Genomic DNA, 20,594 nt, shown 5'->3' with positions numbered 1-20,594 from the left:
TCCCACCTACCCTGGAGGTGTCCTGTAACGTCTCTGAACAGTTTTATTTGGAAAGTGACTATCTCCTTATCTGATGCCCTGGAGTTCGGTGTCAGTTTTCTAAGCCTCCCCCTCTTGCCATGAACTCCTTGACCCCCTTTTAACCCAACAGTCATTTCTCGAAAGTGTCCTGGGCACAGAGGAACTGGACGGCCTCCCACGCTACTGTACAAGAAAAACAAACCAAAGAATTGTCCCATTCTGGAGAAGTACAGGACCCGAAACATTAACTCCGCTATCTCTCCACAGGAGGGCAAAAGTGAGGACTGCAGATGCTGGAGATCAGAGTGGTGCTGGAGAAGCACAGCAGGTCAGGCAGCATCCGAGGAGCAGGAAAATAGACGTTTCGGGCAAAAGCCTTCCATCAGGAATGAAGGGCTTGATCCCTCAGGAATTCCTGATGAAGAGCTTTTGCCCAAAACGTCGATCTTCCTGCTCCTCGGATGCTGCCTGACCTGCTATGCTCTTCCAGCCCCACTCTAATGTTTCTCTCCACAGATGCTGCGAGACCAGCTGAGTTTTTCCAGCAATTTCTGATTTTGTTACTCCTGTAGACAACTAGTTAGGCTACCCTTGAAGTATTGTGTCCAGTTCTGGTTGCCATACTATAGATTGAGAAAATTCTCAATCTCTAACTACCACTGCATTTATATGGCTAGGGGAAAGCGAGGACTGCAGATGCTGGAGATCAGAGTCGGGAGTGTGGTGCTGGAAAAGCACAGCAGGTCAGGCAGCATCCGAGGAGCAGGAGAATCGATGTTTCAGGCTAATGCCCTTCATCAGGATAGGCTATTCAGAAAAACAGGACACTGCTCTGCCATTCACCATCAGAGCTGAGCGAATACATTTTAGTCATTCCTGGGATGTGGGTGCTGCTGACTAGGCGAGCCTTTATTATTGCCCATCCCTCATTGCCCAGAAGGTCATAGAGTCATAGAGATGTACAGCACGGAAACAGACCCTTCAGTCCAACCCGTCCATGCCAACCAGATATCCCAACCCAATCTAGTCCCACCTACCACACCCGGCTCATATCCCTCCAAACCCTTCGTATTCATATACCCACTCAAATGCCTCTTAAATGTTGCAATTGTACCAGCCTCCACCACATCCCATTGCAGCTCATTCCATACACGTACCACCCTCTGTGTGAAAATGCTGCCCCTTAGGTCTCTTTTATATCTTTCCCCTCTCACCCTAAACCTATGCCCTCTAGTTCTGGACTCCCCGACCCCAGGGAAAAGACTTTGTCTATTTACCCTATCCATGCCCCTCTTAATTTTTAAACCTCTTTAAAGTCATCCCTCAGCCTCCGACGCTCCAGGGAAAACAGCCCCAGCCTGTTCAGCCTCTCCCTGTAGCTCAGATCCTCCAACCCTGGCAGCATCCTTGTAAATCTTTTCTGAACCCTTTCAAGTTTCACAACATCCTTCGGATAGGAAGGAGACCAGAATTGCACGCAATATTCCAACAATGGCCTAACCAATGTCCTGTACAGCCGCAACATGACCTCCCAACTCCTGTACTCAATACTCTGACCAATAAAGGAAAGTATACCAAACTCCGCCTTCACTATCTTACCTACCTGCGACTTTACTTTAGAGTGGTTAGGAGTGAGCCACATTACTGTGGATCTGGAATCACTTCTAGGCCGAGCGGGTAAGAGTGGCAGATCTCCTTCCCAAAAAGACCGTAGGGCATTTTTGTTTTGATTCGCCTTCCTTTTTAAAAGTTTTTATCAGTATTTCTGTGTGTTTTGTATCATGTTTTGTTATTTTTCTCAGGGTTAGTAAGTCCATGTTCAAATGCACCAAGACTGAGGCAATACCCAGGTTTGGGCTGATAAGTGGTAAATAATACTTGCACCACACGAAAACCAGGCTTTGAGCATCTCCAATAAGAGAGAATTGAACCATTGCCCTTTTAATATTGAACAGCATTACCATAGCTGATCATCTGTGATTAACATCCTGGGGGATTACTGTTCACCAGAAACTTAACTGGGCTAATCATTCCTGAGCTGAAAATGTGTTGCTGGAAAAGCACAGCAGGTCAGGCAGCCTCCAAGGAACAGGAAATTCGACGTTTCAGCATAAGCCCTTCATCAGGATTCCTGATGAAGGGCTGTTGCCCGAAACGTTGACTCTCCTGCTCCTCAGATGCTGCCTGACCTGCTGTGCTTTTCCAGCACCATCCTCTCGCCCCTGATCTCCAGCATCTGCAGTCCTCACTTTCCCCTAGCCATATAAATGCTGTGGTAGTTAGAGATTGAGAATTTTGTGATGATTAAGCCTGTTACCCAAAGTCTGTCGACCATCTACAAAGCAACGGCAAGGTGTGAGATGGAACATTTCCCATTTGCTTGGGTCAGGAATCTTGACACCATCTGGGACAAAGCAGTCCGCGTGATTCACACCCCATCTACCACCTTCAGTCCCGCCACTACTGATACACTGTGACAACAGTGTGTACCATCAAAAGATGCATTCAGTAACACATCTAGGCTCCTCCAGCAGCACGATCCAAACTTTGTGACCTTTACCACCAAGAAAGATAAGGCAGCAGATGCATAAGAACACCACCATTTCCAAGTGCCCCTGCAAGCCACATACAACCCTTGACATTCCCTGTCAAAGTCTAAAACCCAAACCCTGTCAGCACATGGACTGCGTTAGTTCAAGGATTCAGCTCATCGTCATCGTAGCAAGGACTACCAAGGAGAGGGAATAAATGCCAGCCCAGGCATTGATGATGGCTCCCCATGGAAGAATGTTACAATAATATTCCTTAATGCACACACATCTCAAGATCTCCTCACCTTCCAACTCTGACCTTTTACTCCTTCCCGTCTTAACCGCTCCACCGATGGTGGTCATGTGATTGGCTGCCTGTGCCATAATTTCTGGAATCACCTCCTGAAACCGTCCGTCACTCAAAGTTCCTCCGGAACACTCCTTAAAGTTGCCTCTTTATCTGAGCCTTTGACCATGTTGCGAGGGGGGGAACCTTAATAAAGATGTAGGAGGTGGGAAAAGCAGATATGACTTCTGCACCTCCTGATGCTTCCTGGCTTGTGTTCTTCCATCCTCCTGCCTGTCTATTTAAGAAACATTTAGACAGGCATATGACCAGGCAGGCAATAGAGGGTGATGGACCATGTGCACGACCAGTTTAGAATGGCAGCATGGTTGACACAGACATGATGGGCTGAAAGGCCTGTTCCTTTCAACACTATTATCCCCATAAGACTGATTACTAAACTTAGTGATCTCGGACTAAGCCCCACACTCTGCAACTGGATCTTCAGTTTCCTGACCCACAGGCCACAATCAGTGAAGATTGAACGAGTGGAGAGTGTCAAGCTCCTGGGAGTGATCATCCACAACAAACTTTCTTTAGACTCTTCATGTAGACGCACTGGTTACAAAGGCCTAATAACGTCTCTTCTTCCTCAGGCAGCTGAGGAAATTTGGCATGACGGCGAGTACCCTTGCCAACCTTTATAGGTGCACCATCGAGAGCATTCTGTCTGGATGTATCACTACCTGGTATGGCAACTGTACCATTCAAGATCGGAGATGGGTTACAGAGAGTGGTGAACTCAGCCCAGACAATCACAAAGGCCAACCTCCCATCTATAGAATCCACCTACCAGGCCCGCTGCCAGGGAAAGGCCGCCAGCATTCTCAAAGATCCATCCCACCCTGGCAATGTTTTTCTACAACCTCTACCATCGGGGAGAAGGTACAGAAGCCTGAACACACCCACCAGCCGGTTTCGTAACACTTTCTCCCCTACTGTTGCTAAAATACTGAATGGACTCTCAAACTCTTAACATTTGCTTGTACCTGTGTTTTTGTTTTTGCCGCTATTTACCTATTATTTATTTATCTACGCTACTTAACTCTGTGATCTGCCTGTATTGCTCACAAGACAAAACTTTTCACTGTGTCTCAGTACATGTGACAATAAATTCAATTCAATTCGATAGGTATATGACTAGGAAGGGTTTGGAGGGATATGGGCCGGGTGCTGGCAGGTGGGACTAGATTGGGTTGGGACATATCGTCAGCATGGACGGGTTGGACCGAAGGGTCTGTTTCCATGCTGGACATCTCTATGACGCTATGACACTAATTCAATTCAATGCTCTTCTGTACTGTTCTATGCTCCAACTGCTTAAAATTTCCTTATGTGACTCGGTGATATGTTCTAAGTTAAAACTTGTAGCTCCTTTTTCTAGATTCCTCCATCAGAGGAAATAATGTTCCAAATCTACAAAATCTGGCCCAGACTCCTGACTTGTGACCCGAATCAGACAAAACATTATCTCTTGAATTGGTACGTTCAATGTAGGATCCATCCTACTAGATACAGCCCAGCAAACTGTATGGACAGCATTGGAGCTGAAAATGTGTTGCTGGTTAAAGCACAGCAGGTTAGGCAGCATCCAAGGAACAGGAAATTCGACGTTTCGGGCCAGAGCCCTTCATCAGGGAGGGGATGTCATGGGGTGGGGGGGAGTGGGGGTGGGAGGGGATGTCATGGGGTGGGGGGGAGTGGGGGGAGTGGGGGTGGGAGGGGATGTCATGGGGTGGGGGGGAGTGGGGGTGGGAGGGGATGTCATGGGGTGGTGGTGGTGGGGGGAGTGGGGGTGGGAGGGGATGTCATGGGGTGGTGGGGGGGGAGTGGGTGTGGGAGGGGATGTCATGGGGTGGTAGTGGTGGGGGGAGGGGGTGGGAGGGGATGTCATGGGGTGGTGGGGGGGAGTGGGGGTGGGAGGGGATGTCATGGGGTGGTGGTGGGGGGGAGTGGGGGTGGGAGGGGATGTCATGGGGTGGTGGTGGTGGGGGGAGTGGGGGTGGGAAGGGATGTCATGGGGTGGTGGTGGTGGGGGGAGTGGGGGTGGGAGGGGATGTCATGGGGTGGTGGTGGGGGGGGAGTGGGGGTGGGAGGGGATGTCATAGGGTGGTGGTGGTGGGGGGAGTGGGGGTGGGAAGGGATGTCATGGGGTGGTGGTGGTGGGGGGAGTGGGGGTGGGAGGGGATGTCATGGGGTGGTGGTGGAGGGAGAGTGGGGGTGGGAAGGGATGTCATGGGGTGGTGGTGGTGGGGGGAGTGGGGGGCATGGGGGGATGTCATGGGGTGGTGGTGGTGGGGGGAGTGGGGGGCATGGGGGGATGTCATGTTCTTGGAGCAGTTCTCCCGACTCCTGTGATGCTCTTTGAGAAATGTCAGAAGCCTGTCCTGGGACCATGAGCTGCACAGGGATTTAACTTTCACCCAGACTGACAAATGCTGGCAAATGGGACTAGATTGGGTTGGGATATCTGGTCGGCATGGATGAGTTGGACCGAAGGGTCTGTTTCCTTGCTGTACATCTCTATGACTCTGACTCTATGACACTATTTACTAACCCGGCTCCGACTGCTTTTTGAGGGGGACAGTTCCAACGTCACAAAACCCGACGAGAGAAAGAAAATCTCCTTATCTCTGTCATAAAAGGGAATTCCCAAAATTTTAAACATTGCGAACTATCCACAAGCGGAAACATCCTTTCCACATCCATCTTGTCAACACGATTCAGAAGCTTACAGATATGAACATACAAACAAGGAACTGTAGACCTGCTCCAATATCTAATAAGATCATGGCTGTTCTGATTGTAATTTCAAATCCATAATCTATCACCATTGTATCCACTTCTGTCTCAAAATTAATCAAAGACTCTGTTTCCAATGTCTTTTCAAGAAGAGAATTCCAATGACTCATGATCCATAGAGTCCCAGGTGGACAGGGGAGTGAAGAAGGCATTTGGTACACTTGCCTTTATTGGTCAGTGCATTGGGTCTAGGAGTTGGGAGGTTGTGTTGTGGCTGTATAGGACATTGGTTAGGCTTTTGAATGCTGCATTCAATTCTGGTCTCCCTACTTGAGGAAACATCGTGGGTCGAAGGATCGGTATTGCGCTGTAATGTTCTGTGAAAGCTGTTGAACTTGAAAGGGTGCAGAAATGATTTACAAGGATGTTGCCAGAGTTGGAGGATTTGAGCTACAGGAGAGGCTGAACAGGCTGGGGCTGTTTTCCCTGGAGCGTCGGAGGCTGAGGGATGACCTTACAGAGGCTTATAAAATCACGAAAGTCATGGATAGGGTGAATAGCCAAGGGTAAAAAGTGAGGTCTGCAGATGCTGGAGATCAGAGCTGAAAATATGTTGCTGGTTAAAGCACAGCAGGTCAGGCAGCATCCAAGGAACAGGAAATTCGACGTTTCGAGCCAGAGCCCTTCATCAGGAATGAGGAAAGTGTGTCCAGCAGGCTAAGATAAAAGGTAGGGAGGAGGGACTTGGGGGAGGGGCGATGGAGATGTGATAGGTGGAAGGAGGTCAAGATGAGGGTGATAGGTTGGAGTGGGGTGGGGGCGGAGAGGTCAGGAAAAAGGAGGGCAAAACTGCATTCAGTATTCCAGAGGTGGTTTCAGCAGTGCCCTGCCTTACTGAAACATGGTCAGAAGTTGCACAGCACCAGAATATGGTCCAACAGGTTTGTTTGAAATCACAAGCTTTTGGAGCTTTTTTGAGAACTTCAGCTGATGAAGGAGCTGTGCTCCAAAAGCTTGTGATTTCAAATAAACCTGTTGGACCATATTCTGGTGCTGTGCAGCTTCTGACTTTGTCCATTCCAGTCCAACAGCGGCACCTCCACGTCATTAATGAAACATCATATTCTTATCTTTGTGTTAAATTTCTCTCATAATAAAGGATAGCATCCCCATTAGTTTTCTGGATTATGTATTGGAGCTGCATGCTAACTTTTTGTGAATACATAAATCCCTCTGCACCTCAGCATTCTGCAGATGTTCTCTGTAGAAGTAATATACTGTTTTTCCCATTCTTCCCACATTTTCCCACATTATGCTCCTGCTGCCAGGTAGGTGCCCACTCTCTCACTGATCAAGAACTCTCTGCAACCTCTTCATCACAATAAACCTTCCTATCTGCCTTTGTAATGTCTGGGAATTTAGCCATCTTGCCTCATCTACGATGTAAACTAAGACATTGAGGCCGAGCTCAGATACCATTGGGACTCTACGCATCACATCCTGCTAAACAGACAAAGATACCTTTGTTCAATCTCTCTGTTTTCGGACAGACATCCAAACTCCAATCTAGGCTAATACGCCACGTTTATTCCATGAGCTTTTATTTTCATGAGCCCTTAGTGCAGCGCCTCTATAGCATGCAAAACAGCACTTTTCACTATAGAACATAGAACAATACAGCACAGAACAGGCCCTTCGGCCCACGCTGTTGTGCTGAACATTTGTCCAAGCTTAAGCACCTATCCATGTACCTATCCAATTGCCGCTTAAAGGTCACCAATGATTCTGACTCTGCCACTCCCACAGGCAGCGCATTCCATGCCCCCACCACTCTCTGGGTAAAGAACCTACGATTTCTCCCCCTCTCTGAGGATGAAAGATCAGTCCTCAGCAGGGGCCTCACCTTCATTTCTCCCCCTCTCTGAGGATGAAAGATCAGTCCTCAGCAGAGGCCTCACCTTCATTCCCCTACGCCCTCGGATTAATGAGTTCAACACGCGGCGAGATATTGAACAATTCTTCCGCCGCCTTCGCCTCCGTGCCTACTTTCACAACCAAGACTCCCGCCCACCCTCTGACGACCCCTTCTCCCGCCTCCAACACACCCCATCCACCTGGACACCCCGTGCTGGCCTCCTACCCGCCCTCGACCTCTTTATAGCCAACTGCCGCCGTGACATTAACCGACTCAACCTGTCCACCCCTCTCACCCACTCCAACCTCTCACCCTCAGAACGTGCAGACCTCCACTCCCTCCGCTCCAATCCCAACCTCACCATCAAACCCGCAGACAAGGGAGGCGCGGTGGTTGTATGGCGCACTGACCTGTATACCGCTGAAGCCAAACGCCAGCTCGCGGACGCCTCCTCTTATCGCCCCCTTGACCACGACCCCACCTCCCACCACCAAACCATCATCTCCCAGACCATCCAGGACCTCATCACCTCAGGGGATCTCCCATCCACCGCCTCCAACCTCATAGTCCCACAACCCCGCACCGCCCGTTTCTACCTCCTGCCCAAAATCCACAAACCTGCCTGCCCCGGCCGACCCATTGTCTCAGCCTGCTCCTGCCCCACCGAACTCATCTCCCAATACCTCGACACGGTCCTGTCCCCTTTAGTCCAAGAACTCCCCACCTACGTTCGGGACACCACCCACGCCCTCCACCTCCTCCAGGATTTTCGCTTCCCCGGTCCCCAACGCCTTATTTTCACTATGGACAACCAGTCCCTGTACACCTCCATCCCCCATCACGAAGGACTCAAAGCCCTCCGCTTCTTCCTTTCCCGCCGCACCAACCAGTACCCTTCCACTGACACCCTCCTTCGACTGACTGAACTGGTCCTCACCCTGAATAACTTCTCTTTTCAATCCTCCCACTTCCTCCAAACTAAAGGAGTTGCCATGGGCACCCGCATGGGCCCCAGCTATGCCTGCCTCTTCGTAGGATATGTGGAACAGTCCATCTTCCGCAACTACACTGGCACCACCCCCCACCTTTTCCTCCGCTACATCGATGACTGTATCGGCGCTGCCTCGTGCTCCCACGAGGAGGTTGAACAGTTCATCAACTTTACTAACACCTTCCATCCCGACCTGAAATTCACCTGGACTGTCTCAGACTCCTCCCTCCCCTTCCTAGACCTTTCCATTTCTATCTCGGGCGACCGACTCAACACAGACATCTATTATAAACCGACTGACTCCCACAGCTACCTGGACTACACCTCCTCCCACCCTGCCCCCTGTAAAAACGCCATCCCATATTCCCAATTCCTTCGTCTCCGCCGCATCTGCTCCCAGGAGGACCAATTCCAACACCGCACAGCCCAGATGGCCTCCTTCTTCAAGGACCGCAGATTCCCCCCAGACGTGATCGACGATGCCCTCCACCGCATCTCCTCCACTTCCCGCTCCTCCGCCCTTGAGCCCCGCTCCTCCAACCGCCACCAAGACAGAACCCACTGGTTCTCACCTACCACCCCACCAACCTCCACATACAACGTATCATCCGCCGCCATTTCCGCCACCTCCAAACGGACCCCACCACCAAGGATATATTTCCCTCCCCTCCCCTATCAGCGTTCCGCAAGGACCACTCCCTTCGTGACTCCCTCGTCAGATCCACACCCCCCACCAACCCAACCTCCACCCCCGGCACCTTCCCCTGCAACCGCAGGAAATGTAAAACTTGCGCCCACACCTCCACACTCACTTCCCTCCAAGGCCCCAAGGGATCCTTCCATATCCGCCACAAGTTCACCTGTACCTCCACACACATCATCTATTGCATCCGCTGCACCCGATGTGGCCTCCTCTATATTGGTGAGACAGGCCGCTTACTTGCGGAACGCTTCAGAGAACACCTCCGGGCCGCCCGAACCAACGAACCCAATCACCCCGTGGCTCAACACTTTAACTCTCCCTCCCACTCCACCGAGGACATGCAGGTCCTTGGACTCCTCCACCGGCAGAACACAACAACACGACGGCTGGAGGAGGAGCGCCTCATCTTCCGCCTGGGAACCCTCCACCCACAAGGTATGAATTCAGATTTCTCCAGTTTCCTCATTTCCCCTCCCCCCACCTTGTCTCAGTCGGTTCCCTCAACTCAGCACCGCCCTCCTAACCTGCAATCCTCTTCCTGACCTCTCCGCCCCCACCCCACTCCGGCCTATCACCCTCACCTTGACCTCCTTCCACCTAGCTGCAAATGTGTTGCTGGTCAAAGCACAGCAGGCCAGGTAGCATCTCAGGAATAGAGAATTCGACGTTTCGAGCATACCCTTATGCTCGAAACGTCGAATTCTCTATTCCTGAGATGCTGCCTGGCCTGCTGTGCTTTGACCAGCAACACATTTGCAGCTGTGATCTCCAGCATCTGCAGACCTCATTTTTTACTCCTTCCACCTATCCCACCTCCATCGCCCCTCCCCCTAGTCCCTCCTCCCTTCCTTTTATCTTAGCCTGCTTGGCTCTCTCTCTTATTCCTGATGAAGGGCTTATGCCGAAACGTCGAATTCTCTATTCCTGAGATGCTGCCTGGCCTGCTGTGCTTTGACCAGCAACACATTTGCAGCTGTGATCTCCAGCATCTGCATACCTCATTTTTTACCCCTGACATTCCCCCTATACCTTCCACCCTTCACCTTAAATTTATGCCCCCTTATAACACTATATTTTGGTTCATGTGACAGCAACAAATCAAACTCAAAGTGGCCAAATTCCTCCTGGAAATCCAACTGTAGTACATCTGCAGGCACTTGTTTTAGGCACAGCGGAAGTTCCTCCATTAAAGAACCCCAATGCCTTGCTAAACATGATTTCCTCTTTGCTGAAGCCATGTTAATGCTTCCAGATTAATTTGAGTTTATCTCGTGTACAGCTATAATCTCTTCAATGATCAGTTCTTACCCTTTGCACATGATAAGTGTCAAGCTGACTCACAGATTCCCTACTGTGTGGAAGTAGGCCATTTAGCCCATCAAGGTAAAAACAATGTCTGGTTTCCAGCATCTGCAGTCATTGTTTTTACCTCATTTAGCCCATCAAGTCCACACCAAATCTCCAAAGGGCAACCTATTCTTTCCCATGAGGTAAAAACAATGACTGCAGATGCTGGAAGCCAGATTCTGGATCAGTGGTGCTGGAAGAGCACAGCAGTTCAGGCAGCATCCAAAGTGCAGCGAAATCGACGTTTCGGGCAAAAGCCCTTCATCAGGAATAAAGTCTCTCCACGCTTCAGGCTCTCTGCCTTTATTCCTGATGAAGGGCTTTTGCCCGAAACGTCGATTTCACTGCTCGTTGGATGCTGCCTGAACTGCAGTGGTCTTCCAGCATCACTGATCCAGAATATTCTTTCCCATGGTTAATCCACCTAGCCTGCACATCCCTGGACACTATGGGACAATTTAGCATGGCCAATCCACCCTGACCTGCACATCTTTGGTCTGTTGGAGGAAACCCACGCAGACACCAGGGAGAATGTACAAACTCCACACAGACCGTTGCCTGAGGCTCGAATTGAACCTGCATCCCTGACACTGTGAGGCAGCAGTGCTAACCACTGGGTCAATGTGCTAACCAGCGGCCTATAGATCATTGTTTTCTGATTCACATCCTTCTTGAATAAAATGAAGGGGTATATTTGCTACCTGTCAATCCGATGAAACCTTTCCTGAACCTACAGAATTTTGGAAAATTAAACCCAGCGCATGCACCACGTTATTGGCAACGTCTATGAAGGCCTTGGATGAAATCCATCTGGAACTAGGGACTTGCCAGCCTATAGCTCTATAGGTTAGCTTAGTACCACATCGTCCAAGACTATAGCTTTGTTAAGTTCCTCTCTCCTGTCCATCTTTACAGTTTTTACTAGAACGTCTTTGTATCCTTTATAGTGAAGCCAGAAGCAAAACATTATTTCATCTTCCATTTCTTTTTTACCTACTATGGGGAGGTGATGAGTTAGTGGTAGGATGGCTAAACTACTATTCCAGAGTCGAGAGTGTGGTGCTGGTAAAGCACAGCAAGTCAGGCAGCATCTGAGGAGCAGGAGAATCAACGTTTCAGGCATAAGTCCCTCATCAGGAATGAAGTGTTTATGCCCGAAACGTCGATTCTCCTGCTCCTCGGACCTGCTGTGCTTTTCCAGCAACACACTCTCAACTCTTATCTCCAGCATCTGCAGTCCTCACTTTCTCCTGTTATTCCAGAGACCCTGGTAATGTTCTGGGGACCTGAGGTTCGAATCTCACTATGACCAAATGGTGAAATTTTAGTTCAATAAAAATCTGGAATTAAGAATCTAACACTGACCATGGAATTACTGCTGATTGTCGGGAAACCCACCTGGTTCACTAATGTCCTTTGGGGAAGGATGATCTGTACATCTGTAGATTCCCTACAGTGTGGAAACAGGCCCTTCGGCCCAACCAGTCCACACTGACCCTCCGAAGAGTAACCCATGAAGACCCATTTCCCTCTGACTAATGCACCTAACGCTACGGGCAACTTAGCATGGCCAATTCACCCAACCTGCACATCTTTGGACTGTGGGAGGAAACCCACGCAGACACAGGGAGAATGTGCAAACTCCACACAGACAGTCGCCCGAGGCTGGAATTAATCACAACCATGAAGGCGAACGTAGCATTCAGAGAGAGAGTCTGTTCCCATTTTTTGGAAGGATCAAGAATAAAATAAGCACAGACTTAACTCAGAAGAAACAATGAGCAGAAAGTTTTACTCAGCTAGTGGTTAAAATTTAGAATGTGCTGCCTGAGAATGTTGCGGCGGTGGCTTCAATTGAGGCATTCAAGGCAGAGATTGATTAGTATTTGAAAAAGAAGTACGTGCTGGTTAATGGGAGAATATGGAGAAGTGCCATCAGGTGAATTACTCCCGGAGAGGACCAGCAGGATTTGAATTGCCGTTTGTAATACTGTGACTATACCCTATGTTTCTGTTATTATTCCCTCTACTCATTGACCAGTGCAAGTAGTCTGCTACTTCTGATGACGAGTTATCTAGACTTGAAACGTGAGTTTGCTCTCTCTGTAAGGATGCTGCCTGACCCTCTGTGATCATTTGTTGCTTTCAGAGTTTTACTACTTTCTCTACTACAGAGTAAATTATTTAGGACTGGGATAGGAGAAATTACTTCATTTGGACATGGACATTTGGAGTTTTATATCCCATGGGACTATAAGGCTTAGTTATTGAGTATATTCAAAGTTGAGATTGATGGATTTTTAGATGCTGAGAGAATTCTGTGCTATGGTAGTGTAGTCACTGGACTAGTAACCCATGAGGTACAGATCTCACCATCATAGCTGGTTGAATTTAAATGAATAAATCTGGAACTGAAAGCTAATCATGCTTTACAGAAGGAAATGTGCTGCCCTTACAAAGTCTGGTCTACATGTGACTGCAGATCCACGTGTTTGACTCTTCACTGAGCCACTCAGTTCAAGGCCAGTTCGAGATGGCTAGCAATTGCTGGGTTTGCCAACACCGCTGTTATCCTGTGAAAAAAAAACAATGGGGATCTTGGGCACCATGGAGGTTGTGATTTGTGATGATCCCATTAAATGGTGGAGCAAGCTCAAGAGTAGACTGTATGGTCTACTCTTGCTCTTATTTCTTATGGTCTTGAAGAACCAAAATCCTTATGATGTTGAAAACCTCTCCCAGAACTCTTCTTAATCTACACTGCTCATAAGAACCCCAGTTTCTCGAGTCTTTCCTGAAAGCTCTAAGCCGTTGTCCTGAGAGTGACTCTGTATAGTCTTGCCAGGCTTCTAACACAGGGTGGTCATTATCGGACACTCCGTCCACGTGTGACAGGGGTAGAGATACATCTCTGAGACACCCGCACCAATCAACCACACCGCCCCGTGGCCCAACATTTCAACTCCCCCTCCCACTCTGCCAAGGACATGGAGGTCCTGGGCCTCCTTCACCGCCGCTCCCTCACCACCCGACGCCTGGAGGAAGAACGTCTCATCTTCCGCCTCGGAACACTTCAACCCCAGGGCATCAATGTGGACTTCAACAGTTTCCTCATTTCCCCTTCCCCCACCTCACCCTAGTTCCAAACTTCCAGCTCAGCACTGTCACCATGACTTGTCCGGACTTGTCCTACCTGCCTATCTTCCTTTCCACCTATCTACTCCACCCTCTCCTCCCTGACCTATCACCCTTCATCCCCTCCCCCACTCACCCATTGTACTCTATGCTACTTTCTCCCCACCCCCACCCTCCTCTAGCTTATCTCTCCACCCTTCAGGCTCTCTGCCTTTATTCCTGATGAAGGGCTTTTGCCCGAAACGTCGATTTTACTGCTCCTTGGATGCTGCCTGAACTGCTGTGCTCTTCCAGCACCACTAATCCAGAATACAACATTAATAGCCTATCCAAAGTGCCTCAGCACGGGGGTCCAGTACAAAGGGACTGAGATCTTTAACAAAAGCTCTTTGGTTCAATAAACTCCCAAGAATCAATGCAAATTGAGGAAATGTTCTATGTTTCAGAGTCGGAATGTTAATTCTATTTCTTTCTTCACATTTTGCTGCCAGACCTGCTGAGTTTTTCCAGAATTCTCTCTTTCTGATTTCCAGCATCTGCAGTATTTTGTCTTTAACAAATGATTAGGAGATATAAATTCTGTGTCTTACAGCTGTGTCCTTCACAACCACCTGATGAAGGAGCGTCACTCCGAAAGCTAGTTTGCTTCCAATTAAACCTGTTGGACTGTAACCTGGTGTTGTGTGATTTTAGACTTTAACAAAGTGATTTTTATTTGTAAAAAAAAATGAGTCTGTGGAATAAGTAATGGATAATAGAGGACAGACAAAGGAGCAGCGCTCCGAAAGCTTGTGATTTCAAACAGACCTGCGGGACGATTCTGACTTTGTCCACCCCAGTCCAACACCAACACCACCACATGGTGATTGTGTGTGTGAGAAGGTGAGTGTGTGTAGTGAGTGTAAGAGTGTACTTCAGCCTGAGTGTGAATGAAAATGAGTTTATGTGAATAATGAGTGTGAACGAGTCAGAGTTCATGTAGAAGTGAGTGAGTGTGAATGTGAGTGTGTATGTGCTGAGAAAGAGAGGTCGTGTCTGTGTGAGCGATAGTGTGGTATGAGTGTGTGAATGTGAGTGTGTGCGTGGGTCAAATTGTATGAGTAAGGGTGTAGAAAGCATTGGTGAGGAGGTGTGAGAGTGAGTGTGAGTATTTCTTCCAACTGGTGGAGTTCAATGTGAATACACAAGCAGCTGATTCAGCAACAGCTCACTGTCTGGGTCCCAGGTTTCTGTATTGATTCATGTAAAGGACAGAGGGAGATAAACAGGTAGCAAGGGACTGTGCATGAACTGATCTCCACTGGCAGAGACAGGCTGGGATTGGGATGCGGGGAGTGGGGGTGGGTTGCTGCCGCTGCTGGTGAAGATTCCTCCTAAACCCTTTATTTCTAATTAAAATGCAAATAGGTTATATTCCCTCAGCACTACAGTGTGTGTGTGTGTGTGTGTGTGTGCGTGTGAGATGTAGTACAACAACAGCTCTCTTGTTCTCCACCTGTGTGTCCGCTGTTTATATGGGGAGCTTGTCCCGATCTGTCCTTTAAATGGATTGTGAATCGAGCAGTTCGTCCACTTTTCCACGCAGGACTGACTACAGTTCAGGGTAGAGCCACCAAACTCATTCACAACCTCTCCAGAGAGGCGGTATGTCAGCGCTGGCTACACTCTGCTCAAACAATCAAGAGGATATTAGGGAGCCCATGAAAATGACATTGTACTCCAGGCCTGAACGGTTGTGGGGGAGGGGTGCTGGGACCTGAGGGAAATCCTGCAGCATGTATTTGCAAAAGGGCTCTCGTTCATTTTCAGATCCAAATCAGCTCTGAGCAGGAGGGTTCGCGGTTTGATCCTGTCAGTGTCAGCATTCTTCAGATCCAACCCACCCCACGGCATGGGGTTAGATACAGAGGAAAGCTCCCCTCCTCTCCTGAACAAAGATCTGAGCTCTTCCTACACTGTCCCCATCACACATTCCCAGGACAGAGACAGCACAGGATTAGTTACAGAGGAAAGCTTCCTCTCCATGGTCACTCATCAAACACTCCCGGGCAGATACTGCATGGGGTTAGATAGCGAGTAAGATTACCTCTACAGTGTCTCTGTCAAACACAGGAGTAAAGATTTTGGGGAGAGATTTACGCTGAAAGAACAGTGATCTATTTCAAAGTTAGGATAGTGAGTGGTTTGGTTAACTCCAGTATGATATCTGAAAATGTGTTGCTGGAAAAGCGCAGCAGGTCAGGCAGCATCCAAGGAACAGGAAATTCGACGTTTTGGGCATAAGCCCTTCTTCAGGATTCCTGAAGAAGGGCTTATGCCCGAAACGTCGTTTCTCCTGCTCCTTGGATGCTGCCTGACCTGCTGCGCTTTTCCAGCAACACATTTTCAGCTCTGATCTCCAGCATCTGCAGTCCTCACTTTCTCCTCCGATATGATATCCCCATGGATCAGCTGCCCCGGCCCTTCCAGACGGAAATGGGTTATGTATTTGGAAGGTGCTGTCTGAGGAGCCTTGGTGAGTTTTTGCAGCGTATCCTGTCGGGATATACTGGGTGTCGGCAGTGGGGATTCTGAAAGGAATTGATTGGGTCCCGATAAATATTTCCACTCATGAGGCAACCTAGGACAATGGCACATTATATTAAAGTGAAAGCAAGGCCATTCAGGGGAGAGGTTGAGAAGCTGCTTTTCCACGTAAAGGTGAAAGTGCGGTCACCAGAGCCCGAGCACACCATACGGCTGCTCTCTCATTCATGATTCGAGACAACAATACTGCAGGGGCTGGAATCCAAACTGGACAGGCAGGAGGCTGGAAGAACGCAGCAAGCCAGGCAGCATCAGGAGGTGGAGAGGTTGCATCCGAAACCTTGACTTCTCCACCTCCTGACGCTGCCTGGCTTGCTGTGTTCTTCCAGCCTCCTGCCTGTCTACTGCTCATTCATGATGAGCAGTGGTTTAACCTGAGCGTTACCAGACCACGGTTGAGGGCAGAGATTGAGAAGGAGAGATCTTCCTAGCCACCTTGGCCTGTGCAGAATTGAATCCATGCTGTTGGTGTCACCCCTAGGGAAAAAAAACCCATGGCCGGTGATTTTTTTTTGTTTGCTTGCTTTAGATTAGATTCCCTACAGTGTGGAAACAGGCCCTTCGGCCCAACAATTCCACACCAACCCGCCCAGACCATTCCCCTACATTTACCCCTGCCCCTAACACTACAGGCAATTTAGTATGGCCAATTCACCTAACCTGTACATGTTTGGACTGTGGGAGGAAACCAGAGCACCCGGAGGAAACTCACGCAGACACGGGGAGAACGTGCAAACTCCACACAGTCTGACGCAGGAATTGAACCTGGGTCTCTGGCGCTGTGAGGCAGCAGTGCTAACCACTGTGCCACCGTGCCGCCCATTAGTGTTAGGATGCAGCCGAACCTTGATGTCAGAATAGGCAGTAGAGGCTGAATGACCTCCTGCTGTTCCTTTATTTCCTCTCATCAAATATTCTTCATTGTGATTCGAAATGCCACAGGCATGGAGTGGGTGTGAGGTTTTTGGAGGGTACGATGGAGGAGAGGAAACAGTGAGGAGAGACAGTGAGAGGTGGCAGTGGAGGGAAAGTGAAGGGTGAGTGGACGCTGAGCACAGATCTAGCGCTGGAGTCATAAATTGATCAGATATTTTGCGTTGGTCATCGCTATAGAGGATACAAGTAACATCCAGGATGTAGCTGTAAATCAGGAACTGAAAGGTTTTTGGAGCAGTGCTCCTTTGTCACTTCACCTGGAACATTGACTCTGTTTCTCTCTCCAGATGCTGTCAGACCTGCTGGGTTCCTATAGAAACATAGGCAATAGGAGCAGGAATAGGCCATTCGGCCCTTTGGACATGTTCTCTCTTTCAATCTGAACATGGCTGCTCATCCAACCCAATCGCCTGCTTTCTCCCCATATCTTTTTACCTCTTTAGCCCCAAATTCCAATTCCAAATCTTTCGTGAAATCCCACCACGTTTTGGCCTCGGCTGCTTTCTGTGAGAGTGAATTCCACAGACTCACCACTCCCTGGATGAAGAAATACTTCCTCATCTCAGTCCTAAATGGGACACTCCAAATCACTAGGTCGTGACCCCTGGCTCTGGACTTCCCTGACACGGGGAACATCCTTCCTGCATTGACCTTGTGTCTTCCTGTTAGAACTTTTTCTGTGAGATTCCCACCTCATTCCTCTGAATTCCAGCAAACACAATCCTAACTGTTTCACCCTCTCCTCATGCAGCAGTGCTGTCGTCCTATGAATCAGTCTTCGCTAACCTTTCCTCCTCCTGCAAGAGTCCTTCCAAAGACTCCCTCTACACTTCTTGTTGCTGCAGAAAGGCTGTCAACATCACCAAAGGCCCCTCCCGCCCTCTCTTCAAACCTCTTCCATCAGGCAGAAGATCCAGAAGCTGGGCACACGCACCAACAGGTTCAGGGACAGCTCCTTCCCGGCCGCTATCAGACTGATGAACGGACCTCTCTAACTTCAAATAATATCGGTCTGTTAATGTTGATCTTGCTTCACGCTCCTCCTGTGCAGCGTACGCTTGTATGTCTCACTCTGTCTAAGCACCCTATGATCTGCACATCCTTGTTTGCTATGATCTGCCTGCACTGCTCGCAAACAAAGCTTTTCACTGTACTTAGGTACACATGACCACAATAAATCAAACCATAAAAAAACGCACACATTCTGGACTTCATGGATAGGACACAGGCTGCTTGGATGGCCAGGGTGAGGAATTCCATATCATTATAGTCTAGGGTGCAGGCCATGGTCCATCCTGTAGGTCCAGTGTCTGGGCATTAGTGTGACATCAGGTGGGGAGCTGCACAGGGCTCACTCAGGGATCTGGTCACTCATCAGTTAGGGCAGTCCTTCCAGGTTGGTCAGGGCTTGGACCACTGTCAACCATGAACAATGACAAGATGTTATGCTTTATATGGCTTTAGGGAAAGGGTAGCACTCCCCAGAGAGGGTTCTGATGTAGTATGGTACTGAGGACAAGTAGCCTGTCAGGTTCATACTGTAGAGCAGTTATAACGAAAGTCAATCAGACAAGTCATGATCTAAACTCATACATTTACCAACTTGATATTTCTTGTGAAGTGCCACCTATATTTTCATTTTCATTTCCCTCCTTTCCTCATTACCAATCAGGAGGCTCCCTCCCTCTTCAGTGTGGAGATGAGGAGGAACGTCTTCACTCAGAGGATTATTATTGGATGGGAGTCACTTCCATAGTCTGAAGCAGTAGAGGCTTGGCCACTTAGTGGGAGTTAGACAAATTGACAAGGGATTCACGGGTCATGGTGGACAGACAGAAACTTAGAGTTAAGGTCACGACCTGATAAGCCATGATCTGATGAAAGCAGCAGAGCAGGTCCACTGCTGGTCTTTGTTTTCTTTGCCCACCCCCCCTCCCTCCTGAAGAGTCAACAGAAAGGGTCAAGGGGGGTCATGCTGAGGCTAATTTTCTGGGGACATGGTTTGAATCTCATGTTGCAGGAGAGTCAACGTTTCAGGAATCCTGAAGAAGGGCTCATGCCCGAAACGTTTACTCTCCTGCTCCTCGGATGCTGCCTGACCTGCTGTGCTTTTCCAGCAACACATTTTCAGCTCTGATCTCCAGCATCTGCAGTCCTCACTTTCTCCTTGAATCTCATATTGGCAGAGTGTTTAAATCTGAATTCAATGAAAAGTCTGGACCGTGGAAAGCTAATCTAATGGCAACCGTGTAACCACAGAATATAAAACATTACAGCGCAGTACAGGCCCTTCGGCCCTCAATGTTGTGCCGACCTGTGAAACCGATCTGAAGCCCATCTAACCAAACTATTCCATTACCATCCATATGTTTATCCAATGCCCATTTAAATGCCCTTAAAGTTGGCGATTCTACGACTGTTGCAGACAGGCCAGTCCCCACCCCTACTACTCTCTGAGTAAAGAAACTACCTCTGACAGCTATCGTATATCTAGCAATCTGTCCTATATCCCTCAATTTAAAGCTATGTCCCCTCGTGCTAGCCATCGCCATCCGAGGAAAAAGGTTCTCACTGTCCACCCGATCTAACCCTCTGATTATCTAATATGTCTCTCAACCTCCTTCTCTCTAATGAGAAAAGTCTCAAGTTTCCAAGCCTTTCCTCATAAGACCTTCCCTCCATACCGGGCAACATCCTGGTAAATCTCCACTGCCCCTTTCCAAAGCTTCCACATCCTTCCTACAATGCGGTGACCAGAACTGCACGCAATACTCCAAGTGCGACCTAACCACTTCTTTAGTAAACCACAGCTACCTCATTGACCACTTCCTCCCTGTCTGACAGGTACATACCTATCAAGGACGCCGTCATTTTTCCTTGTACAAGCTACACATTTCGATCGTGGAGTTTTCTTCCCTATCCTATGCATCCTAAATCTTGCCTAATTGCACCATACTTACCTTTCTCCCAGTTATACCTCTTTCCCTGTGGTCTATCTCTTTCCATCGCTAAAGTAAACATAACCAAATTGTGGTCACTATCACCAAAGTGCTCTCCTATCTCCAAATCTAACACCTGACAGGGTTCATTACCCAGCACCAAATCCAATGTGACCTCACCTCTTGTTGGCCTGTCTACATACTGTCTTCAGGAAACCCTCCTGCACACATTGGACAAAAATGGACCCATCTAAAGTACTTGAACTACAGTATTGCCAATCAATATTTAGAAAGTTAAAGTCCCCCATAACAACCAACACTGTTACTCTCACTCCTAGCCAGAATCATCACATTTGATTAGAACTATAAAACAGATGCCCGTTGTCAGTTGTCGTAAAAATC

This window comes from Hemiscyllium ocellatum, chromosome 5 (genome assembly GCF_020745735.1).
Source record: "Hemiscyllium ocellatum isolate sHemOce1 chromosome 5, sHemOce1.pat.X.cur, whole genome shotgun sequence".
NCBI lineage: Eukaryota > Metazoa > Chordata > Chondrichthyes > Orectolobiformes > Hemiscylliidae > Hemiscyllium > Hemiscyllium ocellatum.
This window is presented reverse-complemented; position numbering follows the sequence as displayed.